The sequence below is a fragment of the Neomonachus schauinslandi genome, chromosome 14, assembly GCF_002201575.2.
Source record: "Neomonachus schauinslandi chromosome 14, ASM220157v2, whole genome shotgun sequence".
Taxonomy (NCBI): domain Eukaryota; kingdom Metazoa; phylum Chordata; class Mammalia; order Carnivora; family Phocidae; genus Neomonachus; species Neomonachus schauinslandi.
This window is the reverse complement of record NC_058416.1, coordinates 10,438,952-10,463,584: the sequence shown is the minus strand read 5'-3', so window position 1 is coordinate 10,463,584 and position 24,633 is coordinate 10,438,952. Positions and strand designations below refer to the sequence as shown.

General features: G+C 36.8%; 1 pseudogene; it reads left to right on the top strand.

The window, feature by feature from the left end:
* The first annotated feature begins 633 nt into the window (after positions 1-633).
* On the top strand, positions 634-934 carry LOC110577162 (annotated as a pseudogene).
* The last annotated feature ends 23,699 nt before the right edge of the window (positions 935-24,633 follow it).

Sequence of the window (24,633 nt, the reverse complement as noted above, 5' to 3'; positions counted from 1 at the left end):
TCTCTCGCTGTGTCTCTCTCTGTCAAATAAATAAATAAAATCTTTAAAAAAAATTAAAAAAAATAAAAAAATAAAATAAATATAGAATACTTCTTTTACTAGGACACAGAACGAATGAGCAAAGGTCTCTAAGGCTGAAGGACTAAACCCTTTCAAAATTTTTATAGGTTATAAGAAAAAAGTATAATCTTGTCATTGGTAAAATTTAGGGAAAAAAACAAGTGCAACATTTGATGTTTTAAATAAACTATATAAAGATGTGTTTATGATGTGTGTGTGTGTGTATGTCAATTTTTTCTGGGTGCAATAAATGGCTATGTGGATTTATATGTGTTTTGTAGTCAAGAAAAGTAATATAGGAAGAACTTATATAATTATAGGAAAAGATTCATAATTATTCCTCATAACTCATTAATCTATCTTCTATGTCTTTGAAATAACAGTAAAATAGAAAAGAAACTAGATTTTATAATTCACATATTTTACCATCAACATCAGGGAACTGCATTTACGTTGTATAAATTACTTCATGTCATAAAACCTTTTAAAAATTACACTAGACAGGTTGGGCCATGGGTCTCCTTGGGGTGGCCACAGCTCCAGAGCAGAGTATCAACTGTGGTGGCTAGAGTCATGGCAGGACAGATATTTAGAAAGTTTCTTCCCCTCTTTCACCGAGTTTTTAAAGGAATGAAGCTGAAACTGTAACCAAAGGAAACATTATGCTTCCAGAAAAATCTCAAGGAAAGGTATTACAAGCAACAGTAGTAGTTATTGGATTGGGCTCTACAGGAAAGTGGGGAGAGATCAACCAGTTAGCATGAAAGTTGGAGATAAAGTTCTCCCAGAATATGGAGGCACCAAATTAGTTCCAGATGACAAGGATTATTTCTTATTTAGAGATGGTGACATTCTTGGAAAGTTTGTAGACTGAAATAAATCATTATTGAAATGGCATCACATGAAGCTGCCCATTCCAGTGAAGGTGTGAAATCTCTCATCATGTAAATAATAGCCGTCTCTCCTTTTATAATAAACAAATGGTAGCCAAATATTAAAAATAATAAAATAAAGTAAAATTTCCCCTAGACATCATACAAAATTTTTAATAAAGTTCTTTGATTTTTCTTCAGTACTTTTTTTTGGGGGGGGGGCTGCAAAATTTTTGTTTTAATAGAACTTTAACATCATTACTGAGAGTAAATTTTTATAAATATAAAAGGAATAAGGGTTCAACAGTGAGTTCTGTTTAATATCTAAGAAGATTAAACTTTTTCCTGCAATAGAATGTAGAATGGCTCCTTACTGCCTGTCTGTTAAATATAATCTATTTTCATTTTTCTGAGACACACCCCAATTTAGTTCCACTCTACTATGGCTCGTCCTATCTTATCTAGTGCTTCAATCAGAGAAACCATCTCCCAACCTGCTCTTGGGCCATGTGCCAGTAAGTTTTACATGTGGGTAAAGCATCTCAGAGAAAGGGAGTGATTTTCTAGCTGTGGGAAGAAAGGCCAGAGCAATGAAAACAACTGAGGTCTGGAACAAAATTAAGTGAGGAGAATGGACACGGAAACGCTGGTTGAGTGTGTGTGTGTGTGGGGGGGGGGGACAGTTAAATAAGGGAAGAGTTTACTAAATGTAAAAGGAAAGATACACTATTTTTTCTTCTTTGAAATGTTTGGCACAATTAATCTTAGAAATAATATTTTTTTAAATAATCTATTTTTTAAATCAGCAAATATTAGACATACTTCAAGCAAGCATTACAAATTAATAATTTAAATTTTAAATTATCTTTTTTTTTTTAAGAGCCTACAGTCAGTAGGTATGAGAGGGAACACTTGGACATTGACCATGGTTCCCCCTGTCTTTACCCTGGTAGGGCTTGAAAGACCCATTTGCAAGAGGCGAAAGAAGTGAAAGAGAGGGCTAAATCCACTCTTGTTCTCTTGACTTCCCCAAACTGGAAATGCTACAGGGAAAAACAGATTATGCCTGTTAATCTTGGACTGAGCTGTGAATTCACAGGGCTTGCTGAGATTTCATTTGAGAGAGGATAAATGTTTCGTTCACTAAATAAGGCTTAAAGGAAAATGGGAAACACATGAATCTGTATTTTTTTTTTATGTTCCACAAGCCATACTGTTCAATATTAATAGTTGTATTCACTTGTCTTGATGAGTGCTATTCCTTCAATCTGCCCAGTATATGAAACATTAGCATTTAGAAAGAGCCTTTTTTAACTTTAAACATGAGAAAGATCGTTGCCTTTGAAAACTCAAAATTCTAAGCATGTTAATAATGGTGAGTAAAGTTGACGCTGTAGATAGGATGGAGGTAGAATTTACCTGTCCTTTAGGATGGTAGGAACTCTAGTCTGAAAGGAACCCTACAGTAGGGAAATCTGAAAATCATGAGAGTCTTAGAAAGTGTGAGCATGTACAATTGAGGAAGGATGGCATTCTGGCAGGGATTGAGAAGTAGGGGAGTGGTGGGGAGTGAATCTAAGAGGGGTCCAGAGCTTTGAGAATCTTTTTTAATATCTCTATCTCTAAATTGCAAAATGAAATAGAAACATGAACACATTATTTCTCTGCTTCATAAAGTAGCACAACTATAGAAATAAAGTTAGTTAGGTATTTCCTACATTAAAGGGTAAGTTTATCCCATTATTTTTTTTTTATATTCTTCTCAGCCTCAGGTTATATTGTCAATAGATGGTCAGAATCTTTATGAGTGGGGAATCTTTTCCAATGTCATTTTATCCAAAGATATCTTTAAATGGTTAAAGATATGACAATATTTCAACTGAAAATTCCCCCTTCTCATGTGAAGTAAGCAATGTTTTATCAAAAACATAAACTAACGGGCGCCTGGGTGGCTCAGTTGGTTGAGCGACTGCCTTCGGCTCAGGTCATGATCCTGGAGTCCCTGGATCGAGTCCTGCATCGGGCTCCCTGCTCGGCGGGGGTCTGCTTCTCCCTCTGACCCACCCCCCTAACAGGTGCTCTCTCTCTCTCTCTCATTCTCTCTCTCAAATAAATAAATAAAAAATCTTAAGAAAAAAAAACATAAACTCACTACAGTTGCTCATATATTTTTCCAGAATGAATGAAATTAACAATGACATTAAAAAGCAGGTGAGAAAGAAACCAATTTCAGAAGGTAGAGAATAGTATATTTGTTCCTATTTCTTGTGAATGAAGCTATCACTGACATATCACTGACAGTCAATTTCGGCATGTACTGTCCTGAAGTTTACAAACTGGACAGAAGACTGAAAAAAAAAAATCAAGCCATGTGGCATAACTTTTAACTGCTGGGAATCAATAAGAGGAGAGAGTTCATGCTGGCACATCTCAATCAGAAGAGGAGTGGAAACACAAGGAGTGCGCCAAAGGTAAGCAGCTTTATAAGCAAAGCTCAAGGAGCAGCTCATTCACTAGGCTCAAAGATCTGCCCCTTTGAACAGCTGTTTATTGCAGAACCTGGGGGATTTACACTAGAATTTTTATCACTGAAGAGCAGAGTTATCACACATTTTTGAAATACAGCTTAAGAATCACAGCAAACATTTAAAATTGAGAGAAGTCTCTGAAGTACCACTAAGATGCATGAGTCCTTCTAAATTCAAGTATAGTGCATTCAAGCTTTTTAGCGTACCCAACATGTGTCAGGTATTGGTCTTGGTGTTAAAAATACAAGGATGAATGAAACTAGTCCTTACTCCCAGAAAGGCTTTTTTTCCAAAGGAAAGAAATTCAGGCCACATAAGATCCCAATATGTGTTGGTAAATGGCACAATTGGCATTTGGGAAAGGGAAGTCCTATGGGAGGAACACAGAAGAGAGAATCTACTAGATCTAACCAAGAGGAGAGCTTTGAGGGTGACCCCAGTGTGATATTTTGCTACACAAATTGTTTTAATAAAAAGGTATGTGTTTTAAGGTATAATGATAATTAAGTATTGTTATGACAAAAACATACAGAAGATAAGTGGGGGAATCCGATGCCCTTGTTAGAGTGAGATAATGTAAGCTGGTGCATTTGAAGGCTCCTGGTGATCATTCACCCATCTGATTCCTAGACTTCCTGTGGCAGAACTTGAGCCACCCGATCAGGGTGGGTAGATCAGGGTTGGATAGACACTCCCAGAGAGTTTGCCAAACCAAAGCTGCCTGACAAAGACTATCCTACTTTAATTTATTTTAGCCTAGCATTTTATTTATGTATTTATTTTAGGATGGTTGTTCATCGGTGGAATGAAATAACATAGAGGGCTTTGTGATAGTTCAAAGTGGGTGGTTGGAAATACTGCTTCGAGCAATTCAGGAACATCTGCTGAGCAGCTTCTGCTACAGTTTCTGTACCCAGGAATAGGATATGCCAGGAAATTGATGAGGGAATTAGAGTGGCAGTGTCAAACACTTCAGAATCAAGATATCCAAGGCAAGGGCATGAGGGACAGGGTGTGGCCTTGGGGACCTGTTTTTCCCCCAGGGCATTTACTGTACAATTCTATTGTGTCTTTTTTTTCCCTCATTTATCTACAGACTCATCTTTTCTTTTCTAGCAGATTTGGGGCCCTCTTCTGATCTGTCTTTTCCCAGCACAAGTATGCAATAGAGGAATCTGATAAGGCAAATAAAGAGCCTCTGTGCCTGATTGGAGCAAAATCTTGCTCACAGTTTGACTAATGCTTAGACACTGCAGGCAAACAGAGCATTCCTATATGCAGTGCATTGGGGATAACCATTCACATAGCTAATAGGTTAGGTTGTGCACTTTTTTTTTTTTTAATATTTTATTTATTGGACAGAGAGAGACACAGTGAGAGAGGGAACACAAGCAGGGGGAGTGGGAGAGGGAGAAGCAGGCCTCCCGCCGAGCAGGGAGCCCGATGCGGGGCTTGATCCCAGGACCCTGAGATCATGACCTGAGCCGAAGGCAGACGCTTAACGACTGAGCCACCCAGGCGCCCCAGGTTGTGCACTTTCGATCAAATACATATATCTGGAACATAGAACAAATCATAAATCCTGAAGTGCACATTCACAATGATTGAGGAAAAGCAAGAAAAACATTACAAAGTTAAGTGTGGTCTTTGTATTTCTGATCTTTCAATTAATACAAATATATGCAGAATGATATAAAGTGATAGGTTTCTATTTGCAAATCAGTGAGATACACTGGCCTGAAGTCTAAAAGATGGTGTTCAGATCTTTGCTTCGTCTTTACTAGCCGCCTGACTTCAAGCCACTTACTTCAACAAAGCCTTACTCCACCTGACAACTGGCGATAATATCACTTAGCACACACCCTCACACAGGGTGAGATTCAATAAATCTAGACTATTCTTTTTTCAGTGAGTTGTATGGAGGTGTTTCACTATATGCTTGTGAGAATGAACACACAGTTAGGCTTCAAAGTTTACAAGCAGATTTAGAAAATTAAGACATACACATGAGAAATTTAATAAAAAATATTACATATGCATGTGTGTTTGTGTTTGTGTGTATGAGTATATTAGAGGTAAAGAGATCATGTGGTATACTGTGACCATAAGAATAAAAAAAGACAATGGTGAAATGCAAGGAATACAATGGCAATGGAGAAAAGAACAGTTAAATCTAATACTGAAAAATATGTAGCAAATTTCACAGATTTCTCAGATCTTGTGTGGGGCCTAGAAGATCACGAGTCATCTGATATTTTAGTCCAGATCAGGGTGACCCAAAAATAACACCAAAGCATAATCAGAATTAAAGAATCTTAGTAGCAAAAGGGGTCCATGCATTCCCCAGGGTAAGATCAAGATGCTCTTGAAGGGCACTGTCATGGAAGTAGCTGGAAGTCCACATATACGAAGGCACCCTAAGGACAATGATGATTTCTGGTCCCCACCTCAGAGCAGGAATTGGATATAGAAAGGAACAAGCCCAGTTTGGCAATATGGGGGCTGAGCAAAGGGGACAGTATGTGACAATGGTTCTTGTCTTGAAAATCTAAAGATACACCACTGACTGAGCTTATGATGAAACACCTTCTATATTTTTATTACATTCAAGTTTATTTTCCCAAACCAAGTGTTTTTCACACCTATTTTCTTGAAGGATTTGAATACTGTTTCATGGGGGACAACTAATGAACATGTAGTTGGAGTTGAAATCTTCATAAATGTACCAGTATTTCTTTTTTTTTTTTAGGATTTTATTTATTTATTTGACAGAGAGAGACACAGCGAGAGAGGGAACACAAGTGCGGGGGGTGGGAGAGGGAGAAGCAGGCTCCCCGCTGAGCCGGGAGCCCGATGTGGGACTCGATCCCAGGACCCTGGAATCAAGACCTGAGCTGAAGGCAGACGCTTAACGACTGAGCCACCCAGGCACCCCTGTACCAGTATTTCAAAACAGAACATTTTTATAATAGATATGATGTTCAAAATATGTCCAGACTCGATGTACCCTAAGTATTTGCCACAGTCAAGAAACCAAAGTATAGCTAATGCATACAAAAGAGAAAACTCTGTCTTCACTTTCAGAAAATGTTTTGTCATTGGTGTTCATTTTTATATGTCTAGCCCTATGATACAAGTATGTATGAGATTATTATCCCAACCCACTCACCAGTCTGTGTAATTTTTGAGCAAGATATTTTATTAGGGAAATGTATGGTATCAAGATCACTTTTGTTTATTCCTGGTCCATCTCTCTGGCCTCTGTAGGGTCTCAAATCATCTCTGATTAAAATGTACTGTCTTGGAGTGCCTGGGTGGCTCAGTCATTAAGCATCTGCCTTTGGCTCAGGTCATGATCCTAGGGTCCTGGGATCGAGCCCCGCATCGGGCTCCCTGCTCCATGGGAAGCCTGCTTCTCCCTATCCCACTCCCCCTGCTTGTGTTCCCTCTCTCACTGTGTCTCTCTCTGTCAAATAAATAAATAAAATATTTTTTAAAAAAAATGTACTGTCTTGTGGGGCACCTGAGCGGTACAGTTGTTTAAAGCATCCGACTCTTGGTTTCAGCTCAGGTCATGATCTCAGGATCTTGAGATCAAGTCCCATCGAGCCCCATGTCCTGCTCCATGCTTGGGGGGAGTCTGCTTAAGACTTTATCTCCCTCTCCCTATGCCTCTCCACCCTGTGCTCACTCACACTCTCTCTCTCGAAAAATGAATAAATAAAATCTTAAAAAAATAAAATGTACTGTCTTGAAAGCATAATTTAGATTTCACCTTTGTTTTCCTCTTAGCAACATTTAAATAAGGGAAATAAGAGAGATATTCCTGTTTATATCATAGTTTATCATTTTAGACATCCCTTAATATTTTTTATTAGAATTTGTAGTTTTCCATAATATAGATCATACCTCAAAAAAATGTCAGTTCATAGTGTTATTTGCAAATTTTATAAAATATTTCCCCAGATGGAACATCAGGGACCATAAGTTTAACTCTCTCTATTCACAGATGAAGAAATTGAGGTTGATGGAGGTTATGGAGTTTTACTAGTAGTTAGTTGGCAAAACCCATGTATTCTAAATTAATCTATTAACTAGTCAATAGGTAAATCTGGATAACTTACCAAGCATTTTTCTAGTTTCTCATTTTATTCTCCATGTAATTTTGGTTTTTCCACTTTATTGCATTGTCATGGAGCCTCATTTTCCTTATGTTTGATAGGAGAAGTTTGGCCCCGACTTAGAGGAGAACAACAACTAATGAGGATAGACAAAAAGTACAGACTGTAACTGAAAGGTGGGAAAAGCGCAGCTCAGAGAATTCATGAGGAAACCCTCCCACCCACACACTATCCTACTTGTGTTTGATTCTTTTTGCTTTTGCTACATCATTGCTCAATCATCAGTTTTGTTACATCATTCTCCTTAAAGTAGCATAGAGTTCATTAGCATTTGGGGTCATATTTTTTCCAATCTATATGTTTATCTTTTACATGGATAGAAAAGAGTAACCATAAAACATGCTGTGAGCCATGAAATGATGTTTACATCACATCTTCCTATCATTCCACTCATTGTATATTTTGTTTTCATCTTGTGATGAACACTTCCCTCATTTTGGAATGTTGCTTGGAAAATGATTCATATCCCAAGGCTATGACCAGAGAGTATAAAGGCAAATTTGTTTCAAAATGCCATTTTTGTGATCTAAACCCCTTATGCTTTCAAATCAGCAAGTTGGGAACATAGAGCCATTCAGGTTCAGTTCACAACAGTCTCCTCAAAGGCTGCATTGTGCACTCTTTTTATGAAACACTTGCCTAGTAATTTTACCTTTTCCAAAGTCATAAGCCACATTAATGTTAAAAACTTCAGTATCATTCCATTGAATTCTCCTCTAACAAAAAAGAAAATGTAATTTTTCTTGCCTGTCCAGACAGTAATTTAAATTACATAAGAATCAAAATTTCTTAGACAATGACATAACACATATTTCTTAAATCCATAATATGTGAAGTCTGGAGCACTTGTTAAATAGGATCCTGATTTCTCAGGAAGGTTATTATACATTTACCATTCAACGGTGGTAGGAATCAACTTCATCTTCTTGTGAAATATAAAATAAAACAGGATAATTTTGTATCATTTCTCTAAAATAGATAGTTCTCTAATTATTATATATGAGGACTAATAATCCAATGACTGTTTTCATACTAATATTTAGCCAGCAAAAAAGCATAACGTCCTTGATTTAAAGGCTCAAATTGAAATCTTTAGAAAGACTGTGTTTTCTGAACTTAAAAGAAGAAACTAAGAAGATTAATTTTTTAAGTAACTATTAATACTGGTAAATATATTTTTTAGCTACAAAAGGAGTAGTAGAGCAAGGAAGAGATACATGTGTTTAAGAAGGAAAAAACATAGGAATGGAAGTTGTATTCCCTATAAACTCTTTAATTATTCTTAACAGATGCTAAACTGAGAGTAGAATTTCACTTTGGCTAAACTATTTAGTCAATATATATATTGTTATATTGATATATATACATATATATATTCACTTGTGCATGATATATATATATATATGTTTATTTGCTATTTTATTGTGTTTTGCACACACTGTTTTCTTTCTTCTGGGAGTGTGATTTCTACTATAATTGGGGACAGGCATTGGGCTGTGGGTTAGGAATGTGGTGCTTTCCACAGTCAGTCAAATCCTCTGAAATAGACATGATTATGATATCCAATGGTATGTCATGTGCCATGCCATGTTGCTGTTGAATCTGTCCAGCATAAATCATAAAAATATTAAAATTAATATAAGATGTACTGCCTTTTCAGTCTGATATGTTTGAATCTCAATTCACCTTTCCATAAGCTATGCAGCTGATATTTAAGAATCACATTTACCATGATGTATTATCATTAAAATAAGGATATTACATTCTACATTAAAAGGTTGTTGCAGATAGGAAATAATGTAATAATGTATGTAACACTGACTAGCACAGTATCAAAAACATCTACTTTCCTTCTATTTTGTGGAAATGATTATAAAGTATGGCTATTAACTGCTGCATTAAGATTTTATTTCTTATAGATTTATTTTTAGTCTATCTATTATAGATTTAAGGTTCTGTTGATTTTATACATCTACCCAAGAGTTAATTATTTCCAAAGTTTTGGAGATTTACTATACTTCTAGAGAACTATGTTGCTACTGAGAAAATCAGTTCTCTCTTTTACAAACTGGCTCACCCTTGCACACTTTTATTTAGTTTTTAAAAAAATGATCATTTTTCATATGGACATCAGACAAAATTTGAGAAACCAGTGACCTGATATGGCTGTGTCTGGATGACATCTAAATCAGGCACTGCTACTGAACATATGTTGAAAATTATCACAAACTAAAGCTTTTATGGGTCTTCCATTTGTATATTTGTTGCTTGTATGTTTTTTAAAAAGGCACAATTTCTTGTTTGAATACAGTCTGGGATGCAATAAATATTTTGGTAGTTTAAACATACTAAATCCATTTAGCTTTTTCAACATCTAAATGTCTGTTTTTCCCAGTTTTATATTGATTTAGAAGCCTCTAATAATGTTTCTGAAATCTGAGAAAACAAAACAATAAACCATTTCATTTTGTTATTCTCTGTAAATGTCATTATTCATAAATGTCAAGATAAACTTTCTTTGAGTGTTAGGCAATTTGACATGTCAGATATCATTGACATCACAAAATAATAGCATGAGTCACATTTGAAGATACCTAAGCACACCTTTTTTATATGTGGAACTAAGAGCAAAGATAAAGCTATTTATTTTTTTGGCAAGAGAGTATGTTATGAAAAGTGATATAAAGCATCTTTAACAAAAGGATACGTTGGATTTAAAATGTCACATCCTTTCGTTTCTATCCCTCTACCAAATATAGACATTGTGAAATTACATTCAGGGTAGGACATCACATATTCCTTGTGACTTAAGTGTGTTTGTTTAACCATTTTTATTATAAAATGATAAAAGAGGTTATAGCAGATACATTGTCTTCAGATGGAAAGTTTTGGAGCGTATTTTAAAACAGAGAGGTAGAAAATATTTCACTTGTGCATGATATAAATATGAATAAAGTAATAAAAATATACCTGAAACAAATAAATATATTATTCTGTTTATTATGGACAGAACTGTGTTCTCCCCAAATCCATATGCTGAAATTGTAACCCTCAAACCCATTGTGTTTGGAGGCGGGGTCTTTAAAAAGGGAATTAAAGTTAAATGAATTTAAATAAGGTAGAGCCCGAATCTTTGGACTGGTGTCATTTTAAGAAAAGGAGAGATACCAGGGAGATGTGCAACAGAGGAAAGACCATGTGTAGACACAGCAAGGTGGCCATCGATAAGCCAAAGATAGTGGGTCCTGGGGAAACCAAACCCGCCAGCACCTTGATATGGATTTCCAGCTTCCAGAACTGTGAGAAAATAAATGTGTTGTTTACGTCAACCAGTCCATAATATTTTGTTTTGGCAGCCCTGGCACACTAATACACTATTTAACTTTCTTCAATATTTAAATATTTTAGCTGGGATTAACCCCTTTATTTAAAAAAAATTGCATTATAACCACTGATTTTTAACTAAAACAAGTGAAAATTTTGCTTGAAAATAAGTTCATATCAGCTGAATTAATGTCTTTGGATTAGCAACATTTATTGAATGCCAAATATGTTTCAGACATTGTAATGGATTCTAGAAACACCAAGATTAATTAAGCACAATCCCTGTCATCAAGGCACATATGGTCCAATGGAGGATACTGACAAACATTCCATTAATTTTGTCCAATGCTGCAGCCAGGAATCAGGGTTGGGAACCATAGCTTGAATCTAAACTTTATTCATAGGTGATGTTAAGAAACATCTAATGAACTGATAAGCAGTCTATATTAGCCACTTCTTCCCAGCCCACCAAATCCTAACAGAAACTGGTCCTAACAAAAAATGGACACATGTGTGTTCTCAGAACAAAGTCTTTTTCTTTTGTCAGCAACATCAGGGTACCTCCCAAGGACTATTTCATGCTCTTACTATGTATTTGTTGCAGAAGTAAGACATCTGGGCGCCTGGGTGGCTCAGTTGGTTAAGCGACTGCCTTCGGCTCAGGTCATGATTCTGGAGCCCGGGATCGAGTCCCGCATCGGGCTCCCTGTTGAGCAGGGAGTCTGCTTCTCCCTCTGACCCTCCCCCCTCTCATGCTCTCTCTATCTCATTCTCTCTCTCAAATAAATAAATAAAATCTTTAAAAAAATTAAAAAAATAAATTAAAAAAAAGAAGTAAGACATCTGCTAGAATGGCATGTTGCCTTCTGCTCTGTCTTCTGGAGTGAGCCTTTATGACTAAGGAACAGATCAGACTCTCAGACTAGAGAAATATTTTGGAATAAGTCATAAAAATAATCTGCATTTCCACCCCACCAACTAACAATTTATTTCTTGCTAATATTACTTCCAGGTATCTCTCATGCCTACTGGATACACCAGCTAGTATTGAAAACACAGCTTGCAATCCCAGAGAATTTCCACTTCCTGAAGTCAAGTCTGTTGTTGATTATATTATTCACTCTTTGCTTCCTAGCAGTTGTGTGTGTAGGGCTCAGGGTGTGGGGGTGGAGGGTGAGTGTGTGTGTGTGTGTGTGTGTAAGAGAGAGTTACTTTCTTTACATTTTTTGGAATAAGTGCCTTAGGGACATTTTGAATAGCAATTTTTAGGCTCTATAAAGCCTACAACTGCCCTTAAAAAAGAAATTAATTAGAGTCAAGAAAGTCAAAGACACTAGTTCCATATATCACCCCGCCACTGGAATGCTAGCACCACATTTCCCTTTCTTGGTTGCATGCTGGGTGTTAGACACGAGACCCACATTGAGAGCACAGTAAGAAACAAAGATGTGGGGGCGCCTGGGTGGCTCAATTGGTTAAGCGACTGCCTTCGGCTCAGGTCATGATCCTGGAGTCCCGGGATCGAGTCCCGCATCGGGCTCCCTGCTCGGCAGGGAGTCTGCTTCTCCCTCTGACCTTCCTCCCTCTCATGCTCTCTGTCTCTCATTGTCTCTCTCGCAAATAAATAAAATCTTAAAAAAAAAAAAAATTTAGAAACAAAGATGTGTATGTATCCAAGCAACAAATGGCAGCCTGAGGAAACCGGAGGTGAAACTGCTGTTCTCTTGAGTTACTGAGTTTTCCAGTGTTACAAAGATCCTTCATTTAAGTCATAGTCTGCACTTCATTCTTGTTTGCAAAAACCCCAGAAAGAAAAAGAAAAGTAGCTTTCCTTTGGCTTGGTGGAAGGCCTAGAGGTGGAAAGGAGTAAAAAAAAAAAAAAAAAAAAAAAAAGCTCACAAGAGAGAATGATGTTAAGACAATCATTGGAAATGAGGATTTCAAGGAGGAAATTATCCACCAATTCACCTGTTGCAGAATATAATGTCCGCTAATAAATGAAAAAGGTCTGTTGGATATCGGAATGAAAATGTAACCATGCTGCAGGGCTGAATAATGCAAAATGCACTGTCAGAAAGGTTTAGATTTAAAGCCTGGTTTGATAGTTTATAGCTCTGTGACCATGAACATTATTTCTTTCTTTCTTTTTTTACTATTTTATTTATTTATTTGACAGACAGAGACACAGCGAGAGAAGGAACACAAGCAGGGGGAGTGGGAGAGGGAGAAGCATGCTTCCCGCTGAGCAGGGAGCCCGATGTGGGGCTCGATCCCAGGACCCTGGGATCATGACCTGAGCCGAAGGCAGACGCTTAACGACTGAGCCACCCAGGCGCCCCCAAGTTATTTCTTTTAAACCTGAATTTCTCTGCCTATAAAATGGGGATAACTCTTACCTTCTTTTTAAAGTTAAATAATTAATGTAAAGAACTTGAAGAGTATCAACTTTTATCTATCCCTTAGACTGTTATCAAACATCTCACAAAAGAAACATACAGAATACGTAATAAGAAAGTGGGATGAATCTATAAGCTACTTCCATTTCATTGCCAAAAATGAGGTGGAGCTTGGATCCGGAATTGCTTGAATCCTACTACCCACTTTCATTTTCTTTTCTTCTAAAATGAAATGAAACACAGAAGCTTTCAATTCAGGACAAGATGAGCCAACTACTTTTGAATTTTTAAATCTAATCCTGATGAACATCTAGAGAAGAATTTCCCCTCTCTTTCTTCTTCCTTCCTCCCTCCCTTCTTCCTTCCCTCCCTCCCTCTCTCTTTCTCTCTTTCGTCCTGTCCCCTCTCTTTCTCTGACAATTTAGTGATTTTTCCTTTTTGCTAAGGCAAAAATGACTCTAGAGTGACATATGAAACATCCAAGATGGCTAAAGAAACTAACTTTCCTTTTCAGTTGTCTCCTCCATCTCTTGATCTTCTTCTGACTCTTTTTTTCTCAGTCTTTCTCCAATACAGTTCCTTCTCTTGCCCATTTTCTTTCCCATTGTCTTCTTCCTCTCTCCATCTTTCCTTTAGAAAGTCAAAAAATATACTGAAGTGTTCCATTAGGAATTCAGCAAATCTACAAAAGAGCGTTTTCAAACCTCACCTTTTAATCGAGGGGTGACTGTTAGTGTGTTACTTTTGTCAGTGATGCCAAGATAGGAACAAGGCTGCCTGGAGTCATGGGATGCTCAAAATGAAATTAGAAGAGTCTTGGGATGAATCCTCTGCGCTTACAGAATCTCTCTTGTTCATATGACAAAATTAAGCATGGAATATCTGCAAAGGAATGTCTAAAACATCCTTTGTTCTTCAAACCCACTGCAAATAAAATCCTTCGTTAAATTCTTTCCATTTAGTCTGTTGCTGCATTCTTTAGTAAATCTTTCAGTCTTTCAAACAAGAATAAACCATGTTTAATCAAAGGTAGCTTCTTTTGGCTATCATGTTTGATCAAAGGTAGCTTCTTATCTCTGAGATTTTAGACCCTTAAGAGTCTAGTTTTAGAACTTAGAAAAAGTAATGTTATCAATACTGTTTAACCAATTATAAATTCAATGTCTTGACATTTTGTGAAACTCATATAATGAGTGATAGAATATGACCTGTCACTGTGCAATTACATAATTTTTCAACTGGTGCTATTTTTGGACACACAGATTAATTAAACAAAAAAAATTTGTGTGCCATCTATTTCAAGTTTCTGATACTTCAAAAGAAATTTTACAAAAATGGCATGATTCATATTTTAAAATGAAATTTTGTGGGCTAACTCTGAAATTTTTCAAAGATACAGCTTTTATAAAGATTTAGGAGATTTTTTTTAAGATTTTATTTATTCATTTGAGAGAGAGAGAGAGAGACAGAAAGAGCACAAGCAGGGGGAGAGGCAGAAGGAGAAGGAGAAGCAGACTCCCTGCTGAGCTGGAAGCCCGACATGGGGCTCAATCCCAGGACCTGGAGATCGTGACCTGAGCCAAAGGCAGACCCTTAACCATCTGAGCCACCCAGGTGCCCCAAGATTTAGGAGAGATTTTTAAGAAAAATGAAATTTTGCATGGATTGCCAACGCCAATTTGAGAAATGAAATCATTGATATGTAGCTCTGACTAAAGAGGGGAGAAGATGCATGGTGATCTCTGTTCCACCATCCCTCTATCATGAACTCCATCATGGAGACCTCCTCCATCTTCTCCCTGAGACGATGCACAGTTGTGAACATATGTTAGAAAAATCAAGGCAATGGAGATATTCCTGAACATATTTTGAATTATTTTTCAAACTTCAACATTTTGATTACAGATCACCGTTTAGGGTTTTGAGTTGTTCATAAAAATATGAAATATCCTAATCATTTATCCTTCATATATATTTTATCACAGACCCCTTTTATGTGTACTGTGTGCCTCTTACTCCAGCTGGGCCTCTCATTAATGTAACTGCCTGATTAATAACGATTTTCTAACTTTCATTTCTGAATTTTTATGTTATATTGTTGTATCACACAATCTAATGTTCTTTGTCTACAGAAATTCATTCCTTATTTTCTTTCCTTCCTTCTCTCTCTTTTTCTTTCCTTCCTTTCTTCTTCTCAGAAGGCACAATTAGCTTTTGTTTACCAAAAGATGTTATGTAACTTGCAAGTAAGGACAGTGTTTGATTTTCCTCTGATTTCTGAGTTAGAGTTTTTAGTATAGCTTATGCAACTTCTTAAGAACAAATAAACACAAAACAGCGACAACAAAAAACAAGGTGGCTTATGACTTTACTTTTAAATAGAGGCACATTCAAAGAAAGGGTTGCCTGACTCCCCAAAATTATTTGAAACAAAATTTTATCTAAGTCTAAGAAAATGGTAAGTAGAGATTTAATTCCTTGTATGCATTTAAAAACAAAAAACAAACCTCTAAACCCCTTCCTCCATCTCTGCTGCCAAGTAAGAGCAGAGACTAGAGTGAGGCAAGAGGCAAGACTTTAGGTACAAAATTTAAGTAGTCATTAAAAATCTCAATAATAAACACAAATCCTATTTATTTCAATCCAGGCTTGAAAAATCAAAGTTAGTGCAAAAAATCCATGATGAACAAAATATTGAAATTTTATGTAAGGACAGGATCCAACCTTACACTTGCACAACTCACTTCCCTTATAGGACCCTCAACCTGGCCCTGTTTGTTGCTCCCAATCCCTCCCTCACACATACTGGTGACAGTCACTCTCAATTTTTACTCTTTTTTTTTTTTTTAAGCATTTTTTTTTATTCATGTGACAGAGAGAGAGAGAGGGAACACGAGCAGGGGAGAGAGGCGGAGGGAGAGGGAGAAGCAGACTCCTCGCCAAGCCAGGAACCCGACATGGGGCTTGATCCCAGGACCCTGAGATCATGCCCCGAGCTGAAGGCAGACGCTCAACCATCTGAGCCACCCAGGCGCCCCCTTAATTTTTACTCTTGATGCACACGAAGCTACAAATCTCTCTCTCTCTCTCTCACACACACACGCCACTTGTCCCTCTATTCCACATAATTTTTACCCTCCTTTCTTTAACTAACATTAGTTGTTTTGTCCTCTTGGGTTTCTCTATTTTTCAGTGTCCCCTTATTAAATCTATTATGCACAATAAAGGTGGGCCCAATGATTGACCCAATGAGAAAGACTCCTCTGTCCTTAGAAAAATTGTGTTTAGACTTAATGAAGGGAGGAATGTTATATACAGTAATATACTGATAATGGCAAATACACTTATATTCATAAAGATGCATCCAGTTTGTCAGCACTTTCACATATGGGATTCGGGTGCTCCTTCCCTGTGACTAACGTAAGGAGTATATTATTACTATCCCTTTTTGCAGATGAGAAAATAGTCGCAGAGAGGTGAATTACCTATTCAAGTCCACAAAAAGTTTCTGTGCTTAGTGATTAGTTGTGTGACCCAATTCTTTACTCACTGTTTTTTATTTAAAATTCTGTATTTGAAGAAAAAGTTAGAATTTGAACTCCCAATTGTAGAACTATAATTCATGTGAATGCTTACTGTGTGTTGTGAGAAATTTGTAATGGAATAAGCTAGGTGTATATGCTACCATAAAACAGCAACTATTCTGACTCTGCCAAATAAAACAAAAATATACAACAGGCTTGTGTCTGTGTTTCCAACCAGTTTTAACAATGATGGTATGTGCTATCAAAAAAAAAAAAAAAAAAAAAAACACCATCCAAAAATAGTTTTCTTGCCTTTTGGGTTGATTTGTCTGTCAAAATGATGAACCAATTGTGCAAGGAGAATCAGCATTTAGGGGGGCTATCTTTTTTACCTGTCACAGCAGCCTATCCTGCCAAAGTGTAAGCTGATAAAAATGCCTGAAGTCTTCCCTTATCAGCCAACTCTAGTCCTGATTTTAAAGAAGAAAAACTAAGTGCAGACCAAGATGCTCAGGAAGTAATATTGATGATAAACATCCTCAAAATAGTGGAAGCAATAACTTTTCAAGCTATATCTACTTTGCCACAAACTCCTATCTTTAAAATAAAAGAAAATCACACTGCTGATGGTTATTAATTATTCATTTCTTCATATATTCTTCCATATGTCATACCAAACTCCATACCAAAGTACTCAGGTAAGAATTCAAGCTGCAGCCATTAAGGAAAAGGGTCATACCCTTCTGGAATGCTCAAAAAATGTATCAAATTATTTTCTAAAATAGCCCAAAGCAGCTCAAGTAGTTTCAGAATGCTTCAGGCATTCTTAAATTCCTAACTGACGAGTGTTAGGAAATTTAGCTGTAATCATATCTTTCTCATTCAAAAAAAGTTAATAATTGCAAAAAATAGACACTAGCTTCTCCTATTTGCACATTTTAAAATGGAGAACAAAGTATACAATACCCTCCAGATAATATTTATCTTTGACCAAAAATGTTAAATAATGCTGACTAGAGAAAACTAACAAAATGGATTTCTTCAGACAGTTCTGAGTCTAGAAGGCATAACCTTCTTTAACAATAGCACCTGGGAAAAGAACTGCACTAGTAATTATACTGGGGTGAAAATTATCATTCTTCTGTGCAGATTTATGAAAAAAAGGGTCCATATTAATTCACTGAGAATCAAGAAGAGATGGTTCAATGCTGTTTATTACACCTGAATCATTTGATAAAACTGGAACTCATACTAACATGTAGTAAATCACTCTAGATAAATATTGTTGAATACAATTTGGCATATTTTCCACATTCGCTGACAGCCAAGGACCTGAGTGTGGTGCATTAGTAGACAGTATTAATAGCAAGACTTGGAAACACAATAGTGAATGGCAGTAAGAGGTTTTTTCTACTTCATACTTAGGGTGAATAGGATGTTAAAGATCTCCTATCTCTTCTGATCCAAGAATATTTCTGAGAGACAATCATTCACATTTAGCATGAACAACTAACAGCAAACAAAGACCTCACTATCTGGTTGTTCCATTACTTTTAAGCTACCATTCTTTTTTTTCCCCCCACTATTTTGAGTCAAAATCTGCCATCTTTTAAGTTCTTCCCATTGTTCTTAAGTCTGTCTTATGGGACACTTCTGAATAATTTTTGTGCTTTTCCAAAATAGCAGGTTATCAAAATCAGGAAGCTGCTATCTGCTCTCTTCTATGGTTTCTAATCTCACTATTTAAATATCTCCAATTTCCTCAATTGTTGTATTCATAACATACAAATTAGCCATCTAAACTCCATCTCAACTCCCAAATTTCTTTCTAAGATGTTTTCAAGCTGGTGAAACACCCTGATCATAGGAATTCAAATATATTGACACAATAATAGATTTTATTTCAAAACTAATATGGAGAACTGAGCTTCTGACAGTCGGAACCTCCTGCCAGAGGCTTTCCTATCTCAGTCAATGGCAACTTTACTGTTGCTGTTGTGTCCTTTCTTTCCCTATCTCAATCTCTTTCTCTCTCTCCCCAAATTTAATATGGTAAGGAATTTTTCCCATATTCAAAATGTATTCAAATTTTGGCCACCTCTCACCTCCCCCATTGCTCTAGCATGATCCATGACATCATTGCTTGCCTGGATTATTGTAAATAGCCTCTTACATAGGCTGCCCACATCCTCCCTTGTCATGTATCACAGCATGATATTCTCCAGCACGTGGATCCTGTTAAGACATGTGTAGGCTCATAGCACTGTAGTTCTTGCCCTTCTCTTATAGAGGACGTGCTCCCTTTTCCTCCAATGTAACTTCTCATGTTGTACAACTTGCCCTTCCTCTCACTCTGATCTAGCCCCACCAATCTCCTTGCTATGTTTGAAAAGGACAGGCACATTATCATCTGAAAGCGGGATTCCTCAAAATCAACATTACTGATCAGATATTTGGGCTGGATAATTGTCACAGGGGACTGTTCTGTATACCACTGGTGTCTACTCACTAGATGCCAGAAGAAAGCCCTGCCCCAAGTTCTGACAACCAAAATTATATCCAAACACTGATGAATGTCCCAGAGGGTCAGAGTAATTTCTAGTTGAAAGCCACTATCTTAGGGCCTTGGTATTTGTGTTTCTTCTTCCTAGAAGAGTATTTAATATTTTAAGTATTCTCATTTTCTTCTGAACTTTACCCAAATATCCAGGTATTTTTGTTGTTTTGTTTCTTTTTAACTTTCCTGGCCACAATAACTAATATCTAACATAAACTCTTATTTTACATTTTTTTTTTCAAATTTATCCAAAGCTAATGTATTTTTAAAGACTTTTTTTTGGAGCAGTATTAGGTTCACAGCAAAACTGAAGGGAAGGTACAGAGATTTCACATATACCCCTTTCCCCCACACATCCACAGCCTCCCTATCAACATCCCACAGCAGAGTGGTACTTTTGTTACAATTTATGAACCTACACTGACACATCACTAACACCTAAAGTCCAAAATTTATATTCAGGTTCATTTTGGTGTAAAAGCTATAGGTTTGGACAGATGTATATATATCTACAATTACAATATGATACACAGTAGTTTCTCTGCCTCAGAAATCATCTGTGTTCTACCTATTCATCCTTCCCTCCCTCTTAGTCCCTCACAACCACTGATCTTCTTAGTGTCTCCATGTCTCCATTTTTTTTTTTAATTTTCAAATGTCATATACTTAGAATTATATAGTACATCACTTTTTCAGATTGGCTTCTTTCATTTAGTAGTGTGCTTTTAAGGTTCTTCCATGTTTTTTTCAAGACTTCATAGCTCATTTTCTTTTAACATTGATAATATTCCACAGTCTGGATGTACCACTGTTTATTTATCCATTCACCTACTGAAGGACAAGTTTGCTCCCAAGTTTTGGCATTTGAAGAAAGCTACTATAAACCCCATGTACAGGTTTTTGCATAAAAATAAGTTTTCAATTCCTTGGATAAATTTTAAGGAGCATAACTACAGGATCACAAGGTAAGAGTATGTTTAGATTTGTAAGAAAATACCAAACTCTTCTCAAAATGGCTGTGATATTTTGCCTTCCCACCAGAAATGTATGAAAATTCCCATTGCTCCACATCGTGCCAGCATTTGATGTTTTCAGTGTTCTGGACTTGGGCCATTTAAAAGGTGTGTGGTAATATCTCATCATTGCTTTAATTTGCATTTCCCTGATGACATAGGATATGAAGCATCTTCTCATGTTTATTTGCCATCTGTATGCCATCTCTGGTGAGGTCTCTCTTAAGGTTTTTGGCCCATTTTTAAACTGCTTATTGTTGAGTTTTAGGTGTTCTTTTCATTTTGGAATATCAGTCCTTTAGCACATGTGTCATTTTCAAATAAGCTCCCCACTCCCAGTCTGTGATTTGTCTTCTGATTCTCTTTACATGAATCTTGCAGAGCAAGAAGTTTTCAATTTTAATTTAATTTAATGTTAATGAAGTCTATCTCATCTATTTTTATCATGGACTGTGCCTTTGGTGTTGGACCTAGAGTCATCACCATACTCAAGGTCAGCTAGGTTTCTCCTATGCTGTCTTTTAGGAATTTCATAATTTTGCATTTCACATTTAGGTCTGTGATCCTATATTTTTATTTTTATAACACACGTAAGGGCAGTGTTTAGATTCATTTCTTAGATGTGGATTGTTCCAGCACCATTTGTTGAAGAAACCATTTTGCCCCATTGTATTGTCCTTGCTCCTCTGTCAAAGATCAGTTGATGATATTTGTATGGGTCTAGTTCTGGACCCTCTACTCTGTTCCATTGGCCTATTTGTCTACTCTTTCACCAATGCCACACTGTATTGTTTACTGTAGCTTCTTAGTAAGTCTTGAAGTTGGATAACATCAGCCCTCCAACTTGTTCTCCCTCAATATTGTGTTGGCTATTCTGGATCTTTTGTTTCTCCATATAAACTTTAGAATCTGTTGGTCAATATTCACAAACTAATTTGCTCAGAAAGGGAAAAAATAATGAAGTCTAATAGACTTCATTCATTTTAGGGAATAATAAAAGACTATAATGCTGAAAATTAATGCATATTCTGAATGACAGCTGATATCAGGAAAGTAGACCCTGAGAGGGATGCCTGAGGCTTCAGATCTTTGGTTAAGCCAAAAAAAAATACTGAGAGCACTTAAGTGGGCAGCTCATTCTGAGGAGCAAAACCGATGACTCTTTTATTGGAACATGATTCCCACAGTTTATTCTATCCTTCACAGTAGCAGAGGAAGAAGGACTAAAGGGATTGAGATGCAAAAACATAGCCACCCCCCCGACACACCAAACATGTAAATCAATAGCAGATGAGGAACATAGACCCAAAAATATTTCACTAAAGCAAAACAAAACTCTAGCCAAATGCATTACTTGGCATTTGAACAAAATAATAAAAATATAGCCTTACAGAAGGCCATTGGTCAGATTGCTATGACTAATGAACCAGGAATAAGGAAAGGACAGTACACAGAACTATTTAATTATTCAAAAAGGTTATGAATTAACCAGCAGAGAGATACTTAAATGCTTAAATTGACTCCACTACCAGCCTGAAATTGTAAAACTATATACATGTAGTTTCTTTTCTCTTCTCTTCCCAAAGACATTGATCACAAGCTTATGCCTACCATTTCGAGGAAATGGAAAAGAACTGGGAAATGGCACTACTTCACTTATAACATCATTTTACACACATCCTTTGTGTATTGTACTGTTTTCTAGGTCTGTACCAACCTAATAGAACAACCTGAGTTTGGCATATATATTATATTTCTCTCAATCTATCTGTATCTGATTGTTATCTTTTTAGTAAGTGGGATTGTCATACATACCATGCTGTACCTACTTTCATGATAGAATATGTCACCAGTTGCTTTTTATGTCAATACATTTAGTTCTAATTTTTACACAGTCTGCATGTAATTCCATTATAAAAATATTTCATAAAATTAATAAAACCTCTATTCAATGTTTAGCATAAACACTCTGCAATGAATATTATTTTCATGTATGTTAGTGTATTGTTTCATTATTATTTAGAATATATTTCAAGATGGCATATATTGTTTGTTTTTATTGTCAGATACTTCTTCAAAATAGGTTGTATAAATTATCTCATTAACACATTAATAGCATGTATTCCCCACCTTTTGGGCTCTTTCAAAATTTGATAACTTTCCCTGTACTATAGTGAAACAAAAGTCTTTTTTCTTTTGCATTTATGTTACTATTTAAGATACAGCATATTTTACCTTTCAAAATTATTTCTCTTTAATTCTGACTTTTCATGTCCTTTTCCTTTTTCATAGTTTTAATAGTTTCTTTAAAAATTGATATATATCAACCTTTGGGGAAGATGGCAGTGTAGGAGGACCCTAAGCTTACCTTGTCCCACAGATACAATCAGATAACACCCATGTCAGAGTAAATGACCAAGAAGACAACCCAAAGACTTGCAGAACAGACCCTCCACAGCTAAATGTAAAGAAGAGGCCACATCCAACGGGGTAGGAAGGGCAGAGATGTGGTCAGGAGACAGATGGACTTGTGGGATGGTCTACAGCAGGGAGAGACACCCTGAGCATGGGGAGAGGAAATGACCAGACCCTCACAACAAGCACCCCAGGCACTAGAACCCACAAGAAAATCAGAGTGGCATAAGAGGTTCCTGGCTGGAACCTCTCCAAAGTGGTGCCAAAAGCCTGGCAGGGTACAAGCAGCCCCAACAGGGACCAGCACCATTCCACACTGCCTCATGTCCCGAGGAGAGAGCAAGATAACCACACACACCAGTCCAACTGAGGCCTGAGTAGTGGGCTGGAGGCAGCCATCTGGTCTCACCACAGGTCCCATACAGCAATAAAAGCTTCTCAGAGGACAACAGAGAGAAAGCACCCAGCAGTTTGGTGCAATTGCATCTATGGCAAATGCCTGGTTTGACTCAATTCAAGTCCAAGGCAGCCACAGACTACCCCACTAACAACACAGGGACCAAACCTGCCCACAACAGGCAAAGTGAGACATCATAGACAATTAGACTGAAGGCAAAAGTGGCTCAGCCACAAGGCACAAGCAATACACATAGAAGATATCCCTGCAGCACCAGGGTCTGATAAATAGGGGACGCTGCACTGCTTTGTAGGGCCACTACTTTCAAGAGCAAGAGACACAGCTGTCTTTCCTAACACACAGGAACAGACAGAGAATTAGACACAATGAAGGAACAAGACAAAATCACAGAAAGAGAGCTAAACACAATGGGGATAAGCAATATGTGTGATAGAGAATTAAAGGTAATGGTCATAAAGATACTCACTGGACTTGAGAAAAGAGTAGAGGACCTCAGTGAGACCCTTAAGAAAGAGACAGAAAACATAAAATAGAACCAATCATAGATGAAGAACACAATAACTGAAATTAAAAATAAACTAGTGGGATAAATACTGGATTACAGGAAGCAGAGGAACAGATTAGTGATCTGGAGAACCGAGCAAGAGAAAGCAATTATGCTGAACAGGAGAGAAAAATCTTATAATAAAAATGAAAATACACGATCAAGCACAATAATATTCACATTATAGGGATCTCAGAGGGAGAAGAGAGAGAAAAGGGGGTAGAAAAATTATTTGAAGAAATAATAGCAAAAAACATCCCAGATTTAAGGAAGGAAACAGAAATTCAGATCCAGGAGGCCCAGAGAGCCACCAACAAAATCAACTCACAGAGATCCACACCAAGACACATAGCAATTAAATTAGCAAAAAGTAGTGATAAAATGAGAATTTAAAAGCAGCAAGAGAAAAGAAAACAGTTACATACAAAAGAAACCTCATAAGGTGATCAGCTGATTTTTAGCAGAAATCTGACAGGGCAAAAGGGAGTGACATGATATATTCAAAGTGCTGAAAGGAAAACCCCTGCAGTGAAGAATACTCTATCCAGCAAGGCTATCATTCACAATACAAGGAGAGATAAAGAGTTTCCCAGACAAACAAAATTTAAAGGAATTCGTGACCACTAAACCAGCCCTACAATAAATGTTAAAGGGGACTCTTTGAGTGGAAAGGAAAGGCTATAAGCAGGAATAAAAAAAAGTGGCAAGCACAGAAGCAATAAAATTGAGTATATCTATAAAAATCAGTCAAACAATTCACAAAATAAAAGGATGTAAAGTATGATACCTTACTCTCAAACA